Below are 21,697 nucleotides of genomic sequence, written 5' to 3'. Positions count from 1 at the left end.
GCTTGTGAACCCCCACCTTTACTGAGCCTTCCTGTCCTGGATGCCTTTCCCCCTAAGGCTCACCCAAAGCCAGAAATCTGATTCCAGTGACAAATGCCAGCCAGGATGTAATTAGGCACCATTGTAGGGCATGTTAGAAACAGTATAGGTGCTGGTGGGCTTGATTGATCCTGTTGTGTCAGCTGTCTTTCTGTATAATCAGCTTTATTATTTCCTTTTGCCACTAAGGAAAATTCCGTCTGATGGCCTCTACAGTGAATGATGGCCAGCTCGGAGGTTAAAGAAAGGTGCCTAATTACAGCCTGGCTGAATGATAACACCTGACAAAACTTGGGGCATCCAGTGCGGAAGATGGCTGGGTCATAGTATAGGATAAAATTGTTCTGCCTAAGGCCCACACTGAAAAGATCATCAGCCTAATACATAACTCTCTTCATGTGGGACCCATGACACTGAAGAATTTTCTGAGCACCTTGTTCTATTCTCCTCTCCTACTACAGCTAATTGGTAAAATCAGTGCTTCCTGCTCCACTTGCGCTGCTTGCTGTATCTACTCAAGGAGGCCTTCGCCCCTCCTTCCCCACCCACCAAATGAGGGGACACCTGCCAGTACAGGACTGGCAAATCGACTTCACACATATGCCTCCCCATAAAAAACTTAAATATCTTCTTACCATGGTCGATACCCTAACAGGTTGGGTGGAGGCTTTTCCTTCAAAGGATGAGACAGCCAGCACTGTGGCCAATATTCTCTGCTCAGATATCATTCCTCATTTTGGACTCCCTAACTCATTGCAATCTGATAACGGTTCAGCCTTTATTTCTAAAGTTACTCAACAGGTGGCACAAGCTCTGGGCATTGCATGGAAGCTTCATGCTCCATACTGACCACAGTCATCAGGAAAGGTAGAAAAGATGAATGGAATTCTTAAAAATCATTTAACGAAACTCTCTCTGGAACTACGGGTTTCATGGCTGGAGCTCCTGTCACTAGCTCTGGCCCAGTTGAGGGCTACCCCCCAAAGCCCCACCTTTATGAGGCCATTTGAGTTGCTGTACGGTCTCCCTTTCTTGCTTAATCACACTCTTCCTTCAAACCCCCCTCCTTTGTCTTCCTATCTCCCTTATTTGTTTCTCCTCAGGCACCTTCTTAGGGAACATGCTGATCGATACCTTCCCCAACTGGGGACTGATGAAACAGCTCCACACCATGCAGTTAAAGCCCTTAATCCGGGGGATTACGTCCTTCTCAAGTCCCTCCAGCCAAAACAACTTCAACCACAGTGGACTAGGCCCTACACAGTGATCCTCACCACACCCACCATAGCCAAACTGCTGGGGGACCCCAACTGGCACCATCTTACTTGGCTAAAAAGTGCCCCACGGCAACAGTCCAAGGAAGAATTTTCTTGCACAATATTAGGACCTACTAAGCTTCGTTTTTCTCGACGTAACTCTCTTTGATGTTTATATTTTAGCAGGTCCACTTGTTTACATGTTATGGTGCTCTCCCTCTTTGGATGCTAAACTACCATAAATATTAAACCTTGGAAGTCGGTTACTGATGCTCCTGACGCAGTAACAGGTGTTTGTTTGACCAAACCTATACCCACTCAGGGAGTTGCTGCTATTTGTAACTCTGGTCAAATAGAAGCTGCTGAAGGGGCAGAAGACGTTCTCTTCAGGGAAATGCTGCTATTTAATTTAATAGATCTAGAGACAATCTACCTCATAGTTAAAAGGGGTCCCAGGATCTGCTCTCACAATTTTTCTTTCTTTCTTTAATAGCACCTTGCCTGTTAACCAAGGCAACCTCCAGCTCTTGCTGCAGCCACGCCCACCTGCCCCCTGCCCTTCCGGGGGATTGGATCCTGACTCCCAGCCTGGGGCTCCTGACTACGCCCCCTCTGACAGCAGGAAGTAGCTCCAATAGAGTCGTTGCCCCTATGACCAAAAAGCCCAGGATGTTAGGTACTGGACCCCCCCCCATATGGGGCAGGGGCGGGGCTGAACCGCCTCCTTACACTGCAAGGTCCAGGATTTTCCCATGCAATGCCACTCCCCTTTGATAAAAAGGGGGCGGAGCAATCCAAAGAAGAAGCTTGTGGGACAGAGAGATTCCTACACTTGTGGAAGGCTCTCTTCCACACATCTTCCCCACCCCTACCCCGCACCTTTGACACGGGGGTGGGGGAGGGAGCTGCCCAGGACAAGTGGGCTAAACTAATAAAGACTTATGGCACCTGCATGGATGATCTGACGTGTCTGTGGAACTTGCAAACCTTATAGGTATAGGGTATAAATACTGGTGATGGAAATTAAAACATTGTCAATTGTATGGAAGGCAGTTGTCCAGTGATTCTGTTCAGATTTCTCTTTCCCAGGTCCCCGGGGATGAGACTCCACACTTACCTTACAGGGGTTTGAAGGAGCTCTTACCTGCTAAGAGAGAGGATTCACTGCAGGTATTAACCCCTGCAGGATTGTAACCGACCCTTGTCCATCCTTGTGAGGATTTCAGCCTCAAATGGACTCAGTTTTATTGCCCCCCAGGACTGAGCAAGATCATTTCAGCACACTATAGAACAGCCTCAGCAATTTAGTGGATTAATGAAACAAAAATCACAAAAAAAAAGCTGGGCATGGTAGTGCATGCTTGTAATCCCGATGCTTGGGAGGTGGAGACAGGAGGGTCGCGCAGGTTAAGTCAGCCTCGCTGGCTTAAGAGACCCTGTTTCCAAATAAAAAAAAATATATAAAAAAAAATCTAGAAGTGTAACCCAGGGTACATGGGCTTCCAGGAATCCCAGTACCACACCAAAATAAAATCAAATGAAAAATGAGGAAATATTTTGTAAAGTAAAAATTCATCACATGAGAATGTGTAGATTTCAGTTAAAACTATGTAGAAGAACACAGAAAATGTGTCTTTTTCTGTTAACTCCCATGTTTATTTCTTTTTGATTTTTAAATATTGTCAAATGTTTTGTTCCAGTGCACATTTTTTACAATTATTTCTTCTTTTGGCTATGAAATTAATTCTCATTCTCTCTCTCTCTCTCTCTCTCTCTCTTTCTCTCTCTCTCTCTCTCTCTGTGCATGTGTATGCACATACATATATATGTGTGTATATATATTTTTTGGTGGTACTAGAGGTGGAACCCAGAGGGTTTTACTTCTGGACCAGACCTATTTTATATTTTATTTGAAAACAGGGTCTCACTATGTAGCTGAGAGCCTCACTAAGTAGCTGAGGCTGGCTTCAAACCTGTGCATTCCTCCTGTCTCAGCCTCTCAAGTACTGGGATTACAAGTGTATGCCACCACGCCCAGCTAAACTTTATATATCTATCATGCATAACATGTGTGTGTGTGTGTGTGTGTGTGTGTGTGTGTGTGCGTGTGTGTGTTTGAGGCCAGTCTAAGCAACTTAGTGAGACCTAATTTTAAAATTAAAAATAAAATAAGGATGTGAGTGTCACTCAGAGGAATACTTCTGAGTTCAATCTGTAGTGGAATAAAAAATATATTAAAAAAACAGATTTTCCTCTTCCCCCAATGTACTTAAACATATTGAAGTCAACCATTAAGCCAAGAAAGGGAAGGAGGGATGGGGAGGAGATAGGGTGGGAATTGGATAGGGGTTAAATCAGTGATGTGTACATATATGAACACAAAAGTTTTTTAATCCAATATGATGAATGAATATAATGTAGCAATAAAAAATTTAAAAAATACTCTGCAAGGCGTGGTGATGCACACTTGTAATTCTCATGCTTGGGAGGCAGAGACAGGAGTATCATGCAGTTTGGAAGCCAGCTGCACTAGCTTAAGAGACCCTGTTTTCAAATAAAATATAAAAATGGCGTCTGAATGTGTAGCCAGGAGGTAGAAGGGATTCCAGGAACCCCAGTACTACCACAAAAAAAAAAAGATACTCTTAATCAGGAGAATTCAGATTTGGCTAATTATTTTACAACAGTAAAATTATATTGACTATATGTTCCAATTACTAGGATTGTGCTAAAAATAGATTTTTGGGATATTTCTAATATTTAAAAATTATAAAAACCCATTCTTTTCCAAGAAAAAATTTGAAATGAAATTATGAATTCTTTCATTGTCCTAAATAGTAAAATGAAAGACAGCTTACCCTATTACCTCAGTCAGTGTATACATACTAATAGCCATAAAAATTTAAACTATTTGTGTTTTCAGGTAAAGTAGCTAGAAGATTAGAAACAAACAAGAGGAAGTAACTACTACTTACAAGGTTTCAAGTAGAAATACTTAAAGGTAGAAAGTGTGGAAAGCAAAAGTGGTCATGGATTTTCTCCACAGTGTTGAACAGCAGGGCCAGGGTGGGTGTTCTCATCTTGGCCCCGATCTTGGGGGACACTTGGAGTTTTTCTTCACTGCGGTCAATGGTAGCCATACATTTGTCAATGTGCAGCGTCTGTCCAGGCAAGAATGGTGCTTCTGCTTCTCTGTTGCCTGTTTTGATCAAGAAAGGGTGTTGTATTTTGTTCAAAGTTTTTTCTGTGACTATGGAGATGATATGTTTCTGTTACTTTTCCTCTTCCCCTACCACCTCCTCCTCCTTCCAGGGATGTTTTACCTCCAAGCCCTGTTGATTTAGCCTATGTTATAGTTTACTTTGAAGTAGGTTCTCGCTGACTTACCACATGTCTTAGCTTATTTTCTTCTTCTATTAATGTTGTTTTTGTTCCGGTGAAGCAAGTTTGCATCCCTGCCTGCCGTCCCACCTGGTCACTTACTGGCTGTGACTCTACTGAAGAATCCTTTATCTATATTCATGATAGGGCTTCATCCGTAGGTATCTTTCCCATGGGGTTTGTTTGTGCCTTTCTTATCCAGGTCCTATTAGACTCAAGGGATGAAGTCATTAGTTTTTGCTGCTCTCATATATTTTGGAAGCATTTGGCAAAATCAGAGTCACATTTTGGGAAGATATTTTATGCCTCAGAACTCTATAGCTTAATTTCCACTCTTGGTGATTTGCTAATGCCTTCCTTGGTGCTAGTCTTGTATTATTTATGGGAGTGTCAGTGTCTAGTGCACTGGAGACCTAAGGGTTGTTAGGGTCTGAGATGCACCCCCTCTTACCCAAGTTACGAAGAACACACCAAGGATGTAATACACAGGCAGAGTTTTATTGTGCTTCAGCTCTTAACTGGCTAGCCAGTGGTCGAAATTCCTCCACTAGCTTGACTGTCAATTGAGGAATTGCCCAGCGGCTACCAGAAAAGACTACTCTGGCCGAGCTAGCATTAACCTCAGAAGACAGCAAGGAAAGCGGGTCAGAATTCGACCCAGGGCTCACTTTGGGGTCTGGCTTTATAGCCCCAGGAGGAAGTGGATACACCAACCAGAGCCTGTCAAACTTAGAATACAATACAACCAATCAGATACAAGGTCAAACAAGTACAACCAGTAATTTTAAAACATGCATCCACCCCCCCACCGTCAAGCCCGCCAGCCTTAGAATACAACCAATCAGATACAAGGGCAAACAAGTACAACCAATACTGTTGAGACTGCCAGAAGTCGGAGCCCGCCCAGAGTCCGAGCCCGCCAGAGACTGCTTATCTCCCTTATGGTACATGCTCCTTCGCTAGGATTACTTCTGGCCAATTTTGTGGAATGCAGATGTTTCCAGGCAGGTATAGGCTTGTAATTTAGGAAGAACTACTTTTCCTAAAAAGCAAGTTCTAATATTCTTTAAACACCAAGCAAGTTTGAAACAAGAAAGACTACTATCTAACAAATGTTTAACATATACATAAGCAGTTTTACAGAAGTCAGAACTTGAGTGGGCACTTATTAAAGAAAGACCAGGACTTACAAGTTACAATGAGAGCGGGCAAGGAAGGCCCACCTGTGGCCTCCTGTGTATTTCCAACATACTGCCCTGCGGTCACCCTGGGCCCAGTTGGGAGACGCTCTGTCCCCACACAGGGCCATGCACACTGGGGCCTTCCCGCAGGGACCTGTGGGGGACCTGCTGAACATTTCTAAATCTCAATGCCTTTATTCTCTAAAGCCATTCTTAACAGTACCAAGGAAACCTGGCCAGATATCAGGGTTCAGGTCCGAGGTAGTGGCCCATGGTGGACCACAGGGGTCCCTGACTTGTGCCATTAGAGGAGTAATGGAAGGGCGAGGCCAGGCTGTCCTGACCTGCAGCCTGCTCTACTCCCTGGGCTAGGCTTGCTGTCCTAGACCCACCTGGCCCTTTCCTTCTGCCCTTCTCTTCCTGACACCTCAGACTTGCCCTTTAGCCGGGGTCTGGACTCTGTTCCTGTGGGCCAGGAATACTTGGTATCCCTGCCATTGCCCACACAGGCCTTGGCACACAGATCCCTCCAGAGGGTCTGGGCTCAGGTCCTGGCCCTGGCCCTGGCACCCCAGGGTTGGGGGGATGGAGGAGGACCTCTCCAAACCTGGACTGGAAAATCCCAGTCCAAGGAGGGGATGCACCCCTGCCCCACATTGGCTAGGCCAGGCTGACCTCTGTGCTGAGGAATCTGCCTGGAGGGCAAGTTAGTATTTTCCTGTTCTGGAGGCTTAGAGGGAGAGGTTGGGTGCAGAAGGGACAGAGACCTTGTCTTACAAGCTGGATGGGGCTTCGGGCATCTGGGCTCACAGATCTTAATTCTGTTTCCAATCTTACCTTACTTCTATATTTCAATTCTATATTCTACTCTCTTACTTCTACAAGGGGCCTACCTTAATTCTAATATCCTACTTTCTTATTTCTAATAGGTTCCATACACTAATATTGTCAATATCTTATTTCACACCTCATCTTCATTAGGAGAGAAAGTCTTTCCAACTAAACTCTCATGCTGGAGAAGACTCCTCTCCCTGCATCCCTTCACAAGGTTATATTAAAGCAACAATGGATGTGTGTGAGTAAAGCCAAAGGACGAGTCTCAAAGCAACTTTTGTTTTACAATTAGAAGCAAAGAACACCTGTGACTGCTCATAACATCTCAAGCTGTTTCTCATACCAGTAAGTTTTCTGAGAGATGTCTATGCTGGGAAGGACATTCAGAGAGGGGGCTGGAGCTGCTTCCGACCTTGAAGGCAACGTGGCAAGATTCATAGCTCACTGATTACAGGAAGTATGCTTGCCTCTCAGCCTGGCATTCCAAGCTGCTTCTCAGGAGCCAGAGTTGCTTTGTTAACCCTTCAAGCAGGAGACTGCCTCTCAGTACTCTCACAATGGGAGTCCTCATGTCTCATTCTTATCTTTGGCTCTGTGATGTGCGAGTCCTTCCCATTCCCAAGGCACTTCAAGAATTTGTGCTTTATGACTCCTTTTAAGCAGTGCTGTTACCATGTGTCTTGAAGGGTGATATTTTTTCATGTTAATGCTTTTTGGATTTTTGGAGTTTTGTTCATCTGTGGACTTGGCTTTTGGTTTTCTTGGTACTGGTGATTAAACGTGGGGGCATTCTATATCCAACTTTCACCTCTAGCACTTCTTATTTTTATTTTAACACAGGGTTTCCTTAAGTTGCTGAGGGTTTTGCTAAGTTTTTGAGGCTGGCCTTGAACATGCGATCCTTCTCTCTCAGCCTCCTGGGATTATAGGCCTGTACCACCATTCCTGACTTGGGAGTTTGCAGTTTAAACACATTTGAAAATATTTCAGGTCTCATTTATTATTTATTTATCTTTTAAGTCTTTCCTGCCCTAAGTTTTTTATACCTATGTGAGATCACCTGATTAGGTCATTACAGTTTCTGAAGCTTTGCTTAAAATTTGCTTTATGATGTATTATACACAATATGTGTCTATCTGTATTATATAGTTAGTATTGTTTGTTCATTCAGAATGAAGTAATTAATCTACCCTCTTCTTGATGACTATTTTCTCCAGTGTGTTTTCATTTAAAATACTGTCATTTTTATCCTTAGATATTCATTTATATCCATTTGCAATTGCTCATCATAAAATTATTCAGACACATGGAAAAATTGTAGATGTGGCACAAAGATATCAAGTGTCCCCCACCTCATTTCTCTAACATTGATACCATCCATAACTGTGGTTGAACTATGTGAACTAAGAAAGTGGTTCAGGATTATTAATCTGAATAAAATAATCAGACCTTAGCAGTTCATCCATGAAATGTTGTTGTAAAATCTTCACTCTAATTTCCAGCTGTTTGCCCCCTCTTGAGTTAACTCTTATGCAGGGTGAGAGATTGGGGTTTAATTCAATCTTCTACTGAGGAATAATAATTTTTACCAACACCTTTTGTGGAAGAGACTGTCTTTTTCCCGGTGTATGCTTTTGGCAACACTGTCAAAAATCAGTTGGCTCTAAGTGCATGACTCGTGTCTGTGACTTTAATTCTATTCAATTGGTCTATATGTCTTTACCAGTGCTGACACCTTGCTGTTTTTATTGTGGTAATTCTATCTTATAATTTGCCATCGGGTTTGGTGATGCTCTGGTGTGGTTCAGGGTCAGCTGGGGACCTGCCATCTCTGCACAGAGTGTGCGTGCTTAGCATGGGGCTGGGAACTGCCAAGGAGAGGTGAGAGAAGGGCCATTGAGAAGGTGGGATGGGAGAGTGTAAAGGAGGAGACGCGCCTGCATCCCGTGGCCATATGGCAGCCTCAGGTGTCAGATCTTTAGGGCCCAGGGGAATGGCTGGATTCCTGCACCCTGATCCCACAGTACACAGCATGTGGCTTTCCATGGTGAAGCCTGGGCCTGCATTCCATCTCCAGCCTGCTCACTGTGGCCTCCTTTTCCTCTTCCGCTGAGCCTCAGTTTTATCCTCTGAAGTTGGGACACAGGTTGGTACCCTCACAAGGTCCAGCCTTTGAGGATGCCTCTGGGTCACATGAGTGGGTTGGTCTGTAGTGATCCTGTGACAGATAGATGTTGCTACAATCCACTGGCTGTCTAGACTTGAGCAACATGGACAGCTGTAGAGGAGTCAGTCAGGGTAGACAGCAGGCTAATTCCAGAAGCTATCCTGAGTCTCTGCTCCTGCAGCTCTCTGGCTCCGCATGTAGCCAGTCAGAGCTCTTTTATGGATAGTGACAGACAATTGGAAGTGTTGTAGAATTTCTATTTAGAGCCAGTAGTGTTTCTGCATGGTGGGCGTCGCCCAGGGAGCCTCCAGGACATGTGTTGGGTTTGCGCAAGCAGCAGGAGTCTGCTTCCACCCTCCTCTAAAGATCTCTGTGTTCTCTTAAGAGACTCATTTTCCTTCTTGTCAGCAAAAGGGGGCTGCTCATCTGGTACAGTCTAATAGTCAGCACCACGGACAGCGACCCTGCCACCCCAGGCTGAGGCCAGAATTGAGTCTAATCCCACCCTTGTGCCTCTCAGTCCTTTACCTTCATGGCTGGCAAGAAGTCACTCGGACTCAGCATAGTGGCACATGCCGAATTCCAGTACTGGGGAGGTTGAAACAGGAGGATTGCAGGTTTGAAGGCAGTTCCAGTATCTTAGTAAGGCCGTCCACAACTTTAAGTGAACATTTCAAAAATTAGATTAAAACAGGCTTGCGGGGTATAGCTCAGAGGTAGAATGCCCTTCGGTTCTATTCCCACACACACACCAAAAAATTAGAGGTTAGCCAGGGCAGAGGATCCTGGCTGTGTCTATGAGCTGCTCTCTCTCCATCCCATCCCTAGCCTGTTTTTCTGTGGGGTCAGCAAATGCCACTGTTGCCCGGAGGATCGTGGTTTGTGAACAGCCTCAGCAGCTTTGTGAGGTTATTTGTAACTCAGTAAGACCCTGTTTCAAAATAAAGAATAAAGAATAGGGCTGGAGGTGCAGCTCAGAGGTAGAATGTCCCTGGGTTTCATATCCAGTACTGAAAAAAAAATACCACTGCTGTCCAAGATAATCTTTATTAGACTCCCTGTGAATCCCAAGCTCCCCCAGGTCTGATGGTGAAGCCATCAGTCAGGCATAGGGACAAAGGGATGTAGATAGAGATGTTGTGTGGACACTGGGATGGGATTGAAAATGGTTAAGATACACATATGGGCTGGAGATGGGACAAGGGACCTGAGGATGGTGCTGGGGATGGTTAAGAGATATGGGTGGGGATGTTGCTGTATACTCAATTAATTAGATTTTATAAAAGTAATTATATTATGCATAATTGATTTGATTATACATAATTGATTAGATTACACATACTTGATTAGATTACACACAATTGATAAGATTATACATACTTGATTAGATTATTCACAATTGATTAGATAATGCACACATGATTACATTATGCACAATTGATGAGATTATACACACTTGATTATATAATACATACTTGGTTAGATTTTGCACAATTGATTAGATTATGCACACTTGATTAGAGTATGCATAATTAATTAGATTATACACACTTGATTAGATTATACATAGTTGATTAGATTATACATAGTTGATTAGATTATGCACCATTGATTAAATTATGCAAATTTAATTAGATTATGCACACTTGATTAGATTATGAGTATTTGATTAGATTATGTGCACTTGATTAGATTGTTCACACTTGATTAGATCATGAGTACTTGATTAAATTATGTGCACTTGATTAGATTATGCACATGATTAGATTATATGCATGCCGCAAACCGGCTCAGTCGAGATTGGGGTGAAGCCACTCGCGATCGAAAATCTCAGAAAAGATGGACGAAGAATTAGGATGCTGTACTGCAGCCACTTATCTGCAGCGATTCTTTTTCTTCTAGGAAATAAATTTCTTTAAGTTCCTTTTTATGACGCTTCTGGAAAGAATCTGACATGGAAAATGCCTTCTTGAGCTAATGACACTTTATTACAAGAACCCAGAAAATTTATATCTTTCACCAGTGGGGTTAATAGTAAAAAAAAAAAGTAAAGGAGTATGATCTCCATAAATCAATAATCAAGGTAAAGAAAAACAAGTTAATCCAGTATTCGAGAGATTAGCTCAGAATCTTCTCCAGAACCTGCAGCAGATCTGGCTGTCCTTGCGAAGGGCAAATTCCAGAAGAAACGGCACGCCCAGCGCTTGGAGAATAGGCTTCTCATGGAGTGTTCTTTAACTTTTTGGAACTTTCTGTCTTTAGGGTTTAGTCCATTGGTCAGGCATGGGGAGATGTGGTGATTCAGATGAATGTTATAAAGTTCTCCCAGGTGTCCACCTTGCCTTCTAAATTCTGAAAGCTTAAGCAAACTCACAACACTGTTTGGCAGATAAACACCAAAATATACTATGAAGTTTTAGATTTAGTTGTCAGATGTATTTTCTTAGCTGCTGAACACTTTTTCTCAAATGATAGGCTTATTAGAATCCTATTCCTCTTTTAATAACCAATTTTCACATCACAAATCTTCTGCAACCTGATTTAACCTTTCTAATTCCTTTATTTCCCATTTGGGACAATCTTATGATAAGCTCTTCTTCATACAAGAATCCTTTCTTATTCTCACCATATTTCCTTTCTTTTACACATTTATTATATCTATCCTTGTTTCAGACATATTCATTTCTTAGCCACGTGGCGCCTCTTTGTCTTGGGTATGTTCATACTGGGTGTAAAGGTTAAGAATCTTCCTAGCCTTCAGCTCTATTGTATTGGGCAGTATTAGCTGCTCATAAAGTGTATCTTCTCCGTATCTAGGCAGGATCGCAAGGATAAACAGTTATCGGTTGCCTCCCCTTTAGGGCTAATGGTTTCAGTTAACTTAATGCTTTTACTGTGTGTTAATGAAAGTCAAAGATAGAGGGGAAATATGCATTTGTAATTATTGACTGGAATGCTGTCGCTGCATCTGAATTCTAACTAGATTTTATTACCATTTAAACAAAGCCAAGGACTTTTAGAGGCTTAGACAAATTACAAGAAAGTTTATTTTCCACGAACCCAGTTTCTCACACGGTCCTGATCTTACACCACCGGAGCAATTTGTGTAGAGAGTTAAAAGAATCATTACCAAAAGAATAATAGTTATGAAAGAATATCTAAAAGTGGAGGAGTTTTTGGTCAGAGATGACGCCCTCTCTCAGGGCTAATTGCCAACTTAACTACGTGGGGGATCACACGCGCAGATGCCAAGAGGTAGTATGAGAAGTATGAGAAGTATGAATAGGCGGTCTTGGCATGTGCTCTTGATTAGATTATGCATACTTGATTAGACTATGCATGCTTGATTAGGTTATAAATACTTGTTTTGATTATACACATTGATTAGATTATGCACTGTTGATTAGAGTATGCACACTTGATTAGATTAAGTGTGCTTGATTAGATTATATACACTTGATTAGACTATGAAAATTTATTTGATTATACATACATGATTAGATTATACACATTTGATTAAATTATGTGCATTTGATTAGATTATGTGTGCTTGAACAGATGATATACACTTGATTAGATTATGAACACTTAATTAGATTATCCATACTTGATTAGATTATATAAACTTGATTAGATTATACACAGTTGATCACTTTATGCACCTTGATTAGATTATGCTCACTTGATTAGATTATGCATACTTAATTAGTTTATGCACAGTTGATAAGGTTATGCACGCTTAATTAGATATTATACCATTGAGTAGATTATGCATATTTGATTAGATTATGTGTACTTGATTAGTTTATACACCATTGATTAGATTATACTCCGTTGATTAGATTATACATATTTGATTAGATTATACATACTTGATTAAATTATACACATAAGCTTGAAACAATTATTTAAGAATAATATTATCTGAGCAAGTTGCTAGGAGGAGCCCTGGAAGCGGCCTTACCTGCAGCTGCAGGGCAAGGGGGCTGCCAAGGGGCTGCTCAGGTGCAGGTGTCTGCTGGCCACGCCCCTTGCGGGCTGCTCTGGTGCATGTGTCTTCTGGCCATGCCCCTCGCAGCTTTCCCCTCTCTTCCCAGCTCCCGGCTCCACCCCTTCCCCTGGAAAGGAAGCTCCCCTGCCTTGCTATTCTCCAGAGTCTTGGACAGCAGCAAAGCCCCGGAGGAGTGGTCTCACTCAGGAGTCCAGCTGGCCCCGAAGGGGCCCTTGGTCCCTCTTAAAGTCACTTGCAAAGTTTGGGGCAGGGCCATGGCTTCCAGGCTGGTAGTGGATGCTGGAAGGTGGCAGAGGTGGGGGTTTGAGGTTGTTGGGGATTCGGGGGTGGGGGTGGAGGCTTCAGCAGTGGCCAAGCAGAAAAGTAGGAGTAGCGGGCCCCTCAGTAGTGGCCAGGCAGAAAGATGGATGGGGTGGGGGATCCCCTCAGCAGTGGCAGGGCAAGAAGGTGGGGGTTGAGGGCCCCTAGGAGTGGCCAGGCAGAAAGATGGGGGTATGGGGCCCCTCAGCAGTGGCCAGAAAGAAAGGTGGGTGGGGGTGGGAGCCCCCTCAGCAGTGGCCAGGCAGAAAGGTAGTGGTAGGAGACCCCCTCAGCAGTGGTCAGACAGAAATTTGAGGGGTAGGGGGACTCCGCAGCAGTGGCCAGGTAGAAAGGTGGGTGGTAGGGGGCCCCTTCAGCAGTGGCCAGGCAGAAAGGTGGGGGGGGCAAGGGGCCCTCAGCAGTGGTCAGGCAGAAAGTTGGGAGAATAGGGACCCCTCTGTAGTGGCCGGGCAGAAAGGTGTGGGCCCAGGGGCTCCCTTCAGCAGTGGCCATGTAGAAAGTTGGGGGTCAGAGGCTCCCCTCAGCAGTGGCCAGGCAGAACGGTAAGGGGTAGAGGGCCCCCTCAGCAGTGGCCAGGCAGAAAGGTGGAGGCAGGGACTTGCCTCTGCAGTGGCCAGGAAGTGGGTGGGTGCCCATGGTAAGCTGCATCCTCGCACAGGGAGGCTGGCGGTGCCCATGACCAGCCCTTTTCCTTGCACAGTGAGGCTGCCCTTGGGAGCTTGGCCACTCTTGGGAGGACTGGGCCTGCACATCCAGGTTCCAGGGTCCCTCTAAACTCACTTTCTTCCCTCATCCCCCAGGGTTGGTAATGGTGCGCTGGCTTTCTAAATGAGGCTGTGTGTGCCCACATTAGCCCACCTGGCCTGGGTCCTCAGTGGCCTTATTAATTAACATGAGATCTCCCCAGGCACAGGCGTTCCCTTTTTGGTGGTGAGAGCCCGTGGGCACAGGGAGACAAAGCGCCACGGTAGACTGCACTTACAGGGTGGGGACATCTGGTGAGCATCTAAGCTCAGTCTCCCCAGCAAAGAAGAGGGAGTTTTGTGTGGGAAATTCACCCTTAAGGCTGCTGCTACTTGATGCCTGGCCTGTGTAAGGGCCCCGGCTGGAGTATTTCCCATTATGACCTACTGGAGGCACCAGGTGGCTCCTGCTGGTCTTTGTGGTCTCTCTAGGGGATTTACCTGCAGAGAGCAAGATGCCTCCTCCTCTGAGGCCCTTCCTGAGCCTTCAATGCATCAAGGGCCTCAGTGCTAGTCATTGGGACCCCCGGGCTCCTAAAGGTTGCACCTGTGCCTTTGAGGTTGGAGTTCCTTCTTCTCCCTGGCAAGCCCAGTGCACCCTGGCTCTCCAGCAGGCTTTGGCTGGAAGTCAGCCAGGGACCAGGCTGTCTGCACATCTGGGATGCCCGCGGCACCGCATCCTCCTCTTCTTTCAGTGCCTGGTGCCTGAGACCCAGGACAGCAGGGACACTGAATAGGTGAGCCTCTCCAGTCTGAATTGCATTTTCTGAGCTTGGGATCCAGTGTAAAAAGCTTTATGGGTGCCTAGGCATTGGACTGCTGGATAGTTTTCTTGTCATTGTAAGGTTTCTGGTGGAATTTCTGTATCCTTAGCTGTCTTTTGCTTGGGGAGAGAGATGAGAGTTTTTGTCTTTGGTGGTCTGCTTATGCGATGAGTGATATTTTGCGGGTAGATCCCTCAAATGGGAGGGCTAGAGGCTTTGGTAGGAGCCTGTTGAATTATTTAAGAAATGGCTGAACTGTTGACCACAATGGTCATTTCTTTACATTCTTGCCACAAAATCGAAAGTTCCAGTTGCATCACCATTTTTTTTTCTATCTTATTTAATGTAACTTTGTCAGCATCTCTATGTAGATATAACATAACTTGTATTTCTCTGGTGTCTGATGCTGTCACCTGTACATTTATTCTCCATCTGTGTTTTCAATTGTTTTGCTCCTAATTTGCTCCTAATTTGGTCGCTGGCCAAAAGTACTCTCCACTTTTAGATATTCTTTCATAACTATTATTCTTCTAGTATTCTTTTAACTCCCCACATGAATTGCTCCGGTGGTGTAAGATCAGGACTGTGAGAGAAACTGAGTCTGTGGAGAATAAAATTTCTAGTAACTTGTCCAAACCTCTAAATGTCTTTGGCTTTGTTCAGAAAAGTACTTAGTTAAAGATTAGATGCAATAGTAGCATGTCGGTAATGACAAACGCAGATTTTCTCTCAATCGTTGACTCTCAACATAATCAATAACTAACCTAGAGGGGGAGGCAAACTGATGCCTCCATTTACCTCTCTTTGTGATCCTGCCCAGATACGGGAAGACAAATGTTGGGTGTAACATCAAACCAACCCAGTTTATGAGCAACTAATACTGCCCAATACAATGGAGCTGAAGGCTAGGAAGATTCTTGACCTTTAAACCCAGTATGAGCCCTGCCCTGAGATGGGAGGGATGCCACATTGTCCAGGAAAGGATATTGCAAAGGTCTGGGACAGGAATATGGATTATTTATAGGATGAATAGTTTTCTAGTAAGACTATGATTTGTGGAAAAATATTTCACAGCTAAGGAAGTATATCTGACAACTAAATCTAAATACTACATGGCATTTCTGGTGTTTGTCTGCCAAACTGTGTTGAGAGTTTGCTTAAGATTTCAGATTTTAGAGGGCAAGGCAGCAACACCTGGAAGAACTTTTTATCACATCTACCTGAATCGCCACATTCCCCCATGCCTGCCATATGGACTGAGCCCAAAAGATGGAAAGTTCCAAGAAAGTAAAAGAGGATTCCCCGAGAAGCCTCCAAGCCTTGGGCATGCCCATTTCTTCTGGAAGATTGCCCTTTGGAACTGCTTGTCTGCAAGATCAGGGAGAAGATCCGGAGTTAATCTCTTGAAAGCCAAAAGCCAGCTGAAAGCTGGACTAGTTTTTTTTTTTACCTTTGTTTACATGTCATTCACTATTGTTTCACAGTGATTGCATTCACTTCCTTTTCTCTTATTATTAACTTTACTGGTGAGGGGTATAAATTTTTGGGGGTTATTGTAATAAAGTGTCATTGGCTCAAGAAGCCTTTGTCCATATCAGATTCTTTCTATAGAGCGCCGTCACTAGGAATTCTTAGTTCCTAGAAGGGAAAGAATTGCTGCAGATAAGAGGCTGCAGTACTTCACTCTAATCCTTCCCCATCTTTGCTGAGGTTCTCGACTGCGAGTGGACTTGCACCCCAATTAGACTGAGCTGGTTTGCGACAATATATACATTCTCCTTCTGTGCTTGTCTGATCTCACTTAACATAATGTTCTCCAGGGCTTTCCATCTTTTTGCAAATGATACAATTTTGTTCTTCTTTATGGCTGAATAGAATTCCATTGTGTGTATTTCCCAAAATTTTGCTATCCATTCATCTGTTGATGGAGATCTGGGTTGGTTCCATATTTTGGCTATTACAAATTGTGCTGCTATGAACATAGGTATGCATATGTTGCTGTATTTCTCTGAATCCAACCCCTTTGGAAAGATACTCAGGACTGGTAGAGCTGGATCATATGGTGGATCTATTCCCACCTTTCTTACAAATCTCCACACCGATCTTCATAGTGGCTGAACTAGTGTGCTTTCCCACGAACAGTGTAAAACAGTTCCTGTTACCCCACATCCTCACCAGCATTTGTTGTTATTTGATTTTGAAAGACCCTAGCTCAGCTTAGCTAAAGCGAAGCCATGATTAACCTAAATCTGAACCCAGAAGATAGAGTTGCTGCTGTGGAGGGTTTCAAAAGTCAGTAAACCTGCCAAACAGGAAGAGTGGTAGCATAACTGCTTGCTTGCAGTCTCCTGGCAGAACAGACCGTTACTGTATGTCCTATACAATTTTCTATTAAGTAAAGGCCAAAAAAACCTCATGATTGAGGTCGTCTTGTTCCCTAGTTACCTGGACCAATAACAACTCTGTATGTAGGCTAACAATGCTTTTCTGCTTCTGTAACCCCGCTTCCGCTGCCCCTATAAAAACCCCCTGAAAAAGACCAGGGGTGCGCAAGTCTCTGTGCAGACTCTGCCGCCCACAGGTACCTGTGTTCTTCAATAAAATCCTCATGCTATTGCATCCTGTGGTCTCGGACTGATCTCTGGGTTCCGGGGTCTCCATTCCTAAGGGAAAGACCACTCGGGGGTCTTTCATTTGGGGGCTCGTCCGGGATCGGCGACCCCTACCCAGGGACCACTGACTCACCACCGGGAGGTAAGCGCTTTAAGTTGAATGTTTCGTGTTGTCTTTAAGTTGTGTTTCTGAGACTTTATCAGGTCAATCTGTATCTGAGGGGAAGGAGGGGAGTTGACGAACTCAGAACCCTCAACCCCGCGTCCCGGGAGACGTCCCGAGGACATCTGTGTTCCAATTGTTGGAGCAATCTGTAGAGGAGAGGGGGAACTTGGAATCCTCCCTTATTCCTCATCTGTAGAGGAGAGGGGGAACTTGGAATCCTCCCTTATTCCTCATCTGAAAGTCATATTGCGGCCGCAAAGTTTGTTAGTCTTGTGATGAATTGTTCTGTGTGTGTGTGTGTGTGTGTGTGTGTGTGTGTGTGTGTGTGTCAAATTTTGTGTTTATTGTCTCTTAGAACCATGGGCCAAACCTTAATTACCCCTTTAAGTCTTTCCTTAGATCATTGGACCGACGTAAGGTGCCGAGCTGAGTCAATCTCGGTAGAAATAAAAAAGAAAAATGGAACACCCTCTGTTCATCTGAATGGCCTGCCTTCAGAAAGGGATGGCCAGCAGAGGGCACATTCAACCTTGAAATCATAACTAATGTTAAAAAAATTATTTTTCAGGTGGGAAGACAGGGACACCCGGATCAAGTACCTTATATTATCACCTGGGAAAGCCTTGTATTGGATCCCCCGGTGTGGGTTCAGCCTTTTCTTCCCCTCAAAATTTCTTCCCCTCTAGCCCCCACTTCCCTCGAACCTTCCCCCTGTTCCTCCCTTTATCCTTTAGTTTCCCACTCTCCAAAGCCTAAACCTGTTCCTCCAGTTTATCCCCCAGATCCCAGTGCACCTTTAATAGATCTTTTAATGGAGGAACCTCCTCCCTATGCTGCTCCCCCAGCCCCGGAGCAAAATGAAGCAGCTAGAGAAAATGATCCTGCACCCAGAGACGGCACTCCTGCTACTCCTGCTTCCTCTTTCATGGCGGAGCGCTTAAGAGGGAAGTGCAAACCCCTGGCAGAATCTACATCTCAGGCGTTCCCCCTACGAGAGGGGCCGGAAGGCCGATTACAGTATTGGCCTTTTACGGCCTCAGATTTATATAACTGAAAACAGCATAACCCTCCTTACTCTAAGGATCCGTCAGCCTTAACTAATCTTATTGAGTCTGTTTTAGTCACGCACCAGCCAACCTGGGATGATTGCCAACAGCTTTTACAGGTCCTATTAACCACAGAAGAAAAACAAAGGGTATTCTTGGAGGCCCGAAAGCATGTCCCATGGGAAAACGGGCAACCTACCCAACTGCCTAACGTTATAGATGGTGCTTTTCCTTTAACCCGCCCGAATTGGAATTTCGCTACGGAAGAAGGTAGGGGATACCTACGTCTTTATCGCCAGTTGCTCTTAACGGGTCTCCGGGAGGCTGGAAGATGCCCCACTAATTTGGCACAGGTGAAACAGGTAGTACAGGGCAATGAGGAAACTCCCTCAGCCTTCCTAGAACGACTAAAGGAAGCATATAGAATGTATACTCCATGCAACCCAGAAGACCCAGGACAGGCTACTAGTCTTTCTATGTCCTTTATCTGGCAATCTAGCCAGGATATTAGAAATAAATTACAGAGATTAGAGGGCCTTCAAGGCTACACTGTGGCAGACTTATTGAAAGAGGCCGAGAAAGTCTACAATAAAAGGGAAACCCCTGAAGAGAAGGAAGAGCAATTGTGGTTACGCATGAAAAAAGATCAGGAGGACAGGGACAGGAGAAGAAATAAAGAACTGAGCAGAGTATTGGCCACCGTAGTGCAAGGGGGTAGGGCAGAAAGTCAAGGGAGAGCTAGGATAGATAAGAACCAATGTGCTTATTGCAAGGAAAAAGGACACTGGATCAAGGACTGCCCCAAAAAGCCGAAGAACCCCAAAAAGCCGAAAGAGCCAGTGTCCCTCTTGGCTCTGGGAGACGACTAGGGAGGTCAGGGCCAGGAGCCCCCCCTTGAGCCCAGGGTAACTCTCGAAGTTGGGGGGCAGCCAGTAACTTTTCTCGTTGATACCGGAGCCCAGCATTCAGTTCTGACCAGGGCTGCAGGGCCCTTAAGCAACCGCACTGCCTGGGTTCAAGGAGCCACAGGAGGAAAAAGATATCACTGGACCACCGATCGAAAAGTACATCTCGCCACCGGCAAGGGAACTCATTCCTTTCTACATGTGCCAGACTGTCCTTATCCCCTGTTGGGAAGAGACTTGCTTACTAAACTGAGAGCTCAAATCCATTTTGAAAAAGCAGAGGCAAAAATAACCGACCCTAAAGGAGCCCCACTTCAGATTCTAACCCTACATTTGGAGGATGAATATAAAATATACGAATATAAACAAAATCCAACTAGTGATGAAATAAGAATATGGCTTAAAAAGTTCCCACAGGCGTGGGCAGAAACAGGAGGCATGGGTATGGCATGGCAGCAATCTCCAATTTTAGTTGCAATGAAAGCAACGGCCTCCCCCATCTCCATCAAACAATACCCGATGTCCAAGGAAGCATATGAAGGTATAAAGCCTCATATCAAAAGGTTGCTAGACCAAGGAGTTCTGACTCCTTGTCGATTGCCTTGGAATACCCCCTTGCTGCCAGTGAAAAAGCCCGGTACGGGGGATTACAGACCAGTGCAGGACCTACGGGAGGTTAATAAAAGAATTGAAGATATACACCCTACGGTGCCAAACCCTTATAATCTGCTAAGTACATTGCCTCCAACCCATACCTGGCATACTGTGCTTGATATTAAGGATGCCTTCTTCTGTTTACGGCTACATCCTAAAAGTCAACCCATGTCTGCCTTTGAGTGGAAGGATCCAGACCTCGGGTTGTCTGGGCAGTTAACTTGGACAAGGCTACCACAAGGGTTTAAAAACAGCCCCACCCTTTTTGATGAAGCCTTACATAGGGACATAGCTGATTTCAGGGTACAACATCCCCAGCTAATCCTGCTCCAGTATGTCGATGACCTCTTCTTAGCTGCCACAACTGAGGGGGAGTGCACAAAAGGAACAGAAGCCCTACTACAAACATTGGGAAACTTGGGTTATCGAGTCTCAGCGAAAAAGGCGCAGATATGCCAGCAGCAGGTAACATACTTAGGATACCAGATAAAGGAAGGCCAAAGGTGGCTGACCGAAGCCCAGAAACAGACTGTACTAAATATTCCGGCCCCCCAAAATGCCCGACAAGTAAGGGAATTTTTGGGAACGGCTGGCTTCTGTCGCCTTTGGATGCCTGGATTTGCCGAAATGGCGGCGCCCTTGTATCCCCTGACTAAGCCAGGAGTTGCCTTTAAATGGGAGACCGAACATCAGATGGCCTTTGAGAACATTAAGCGGGCATTATTGAGCTCTCCGGCTTTAGGACTGCCTGACGTCACAAAACCTTTTGAACTTTATATAGATGAAAGATCAGGATATGCAAAGGGCATCTTAACTCAAAAACTCGGCTCGTGGAGGAGGCCGGTGGCATTTTTGTCAAAGAAACTTGACCCCGTAGCTTCCGGATGGCCTCCTTGCTTGCGGGTGGTTGCAGCCGTAGCTGTCCTTGTAAAGGATGCAAATTAACTTTAGGGCAACCTGTAACTGTCCTGGCTTCCCATGTCCTGGAAGCCCTCGTCAGACAGCCCCCAGATAGATGGCTGTCAAATGCCCGAATGACTCATTACCAGGCAATGCTTTTGGATACAGATCGGGTGCATTTCGGACCGGTAGTGACACTTAATCCTGCAACGTTGTTGTGACTACCGGAGGCAACTCAACAACATGACTGCCTTCAGATCTTGGCCGAGGCACATGGAACTAGATCAAATCTGAAGGACCAGCCTCTTAAAGATGCAGATTATACTTGGTTCACGGATGGAAGCAGTTTTATGGACAATGGACAGAGGAGAGCAGGAGCCGCCATAACAACCACCACTAAGGTAATTTGGGCAGAGGCTCTGCCTCCCGGAACATCTGCACAGCGGGCAGAATTAATCGCCCTGACCCAGGGTCTGAAGATGGCAAAAGGTAAGAAACTAAATGTTTATATTGATAGCTGTTATGCTTTTGCCACCGCCCATATACACGGTGAAATTTATAGACGGAGAGGACTTCTTACCTCCGAAGGAAAAGAAATCAAAAATAAGTTTGAAATACTGGGTCTGTTGGAGGCGCTGTTTCTGCCACAACAACTAAGTATCATGCACTGTCCTGGGCATCAGAAGGGGGACTCCATGGAAGCTAAAGGAAATCAA

Source organism: Muscardinus avellanarius (genome assembly GCF_963383645.1).
Source record: "Muscardinus avellanarius genome assembly, chromosome: Y".
In the NCBI taxonomy this organism is placed as follows: domain Eukaryota; kingdom Metazoa; phylum Chordata; class Mammalia; order Rodentia; family Gliridae; genus Muscardinus; species Muscardinus avellanarius.
The sequence above is the reverse complement of the archived record's forward strand: the minus strand, read 5'-3'. Positions refer to the sequence as shown.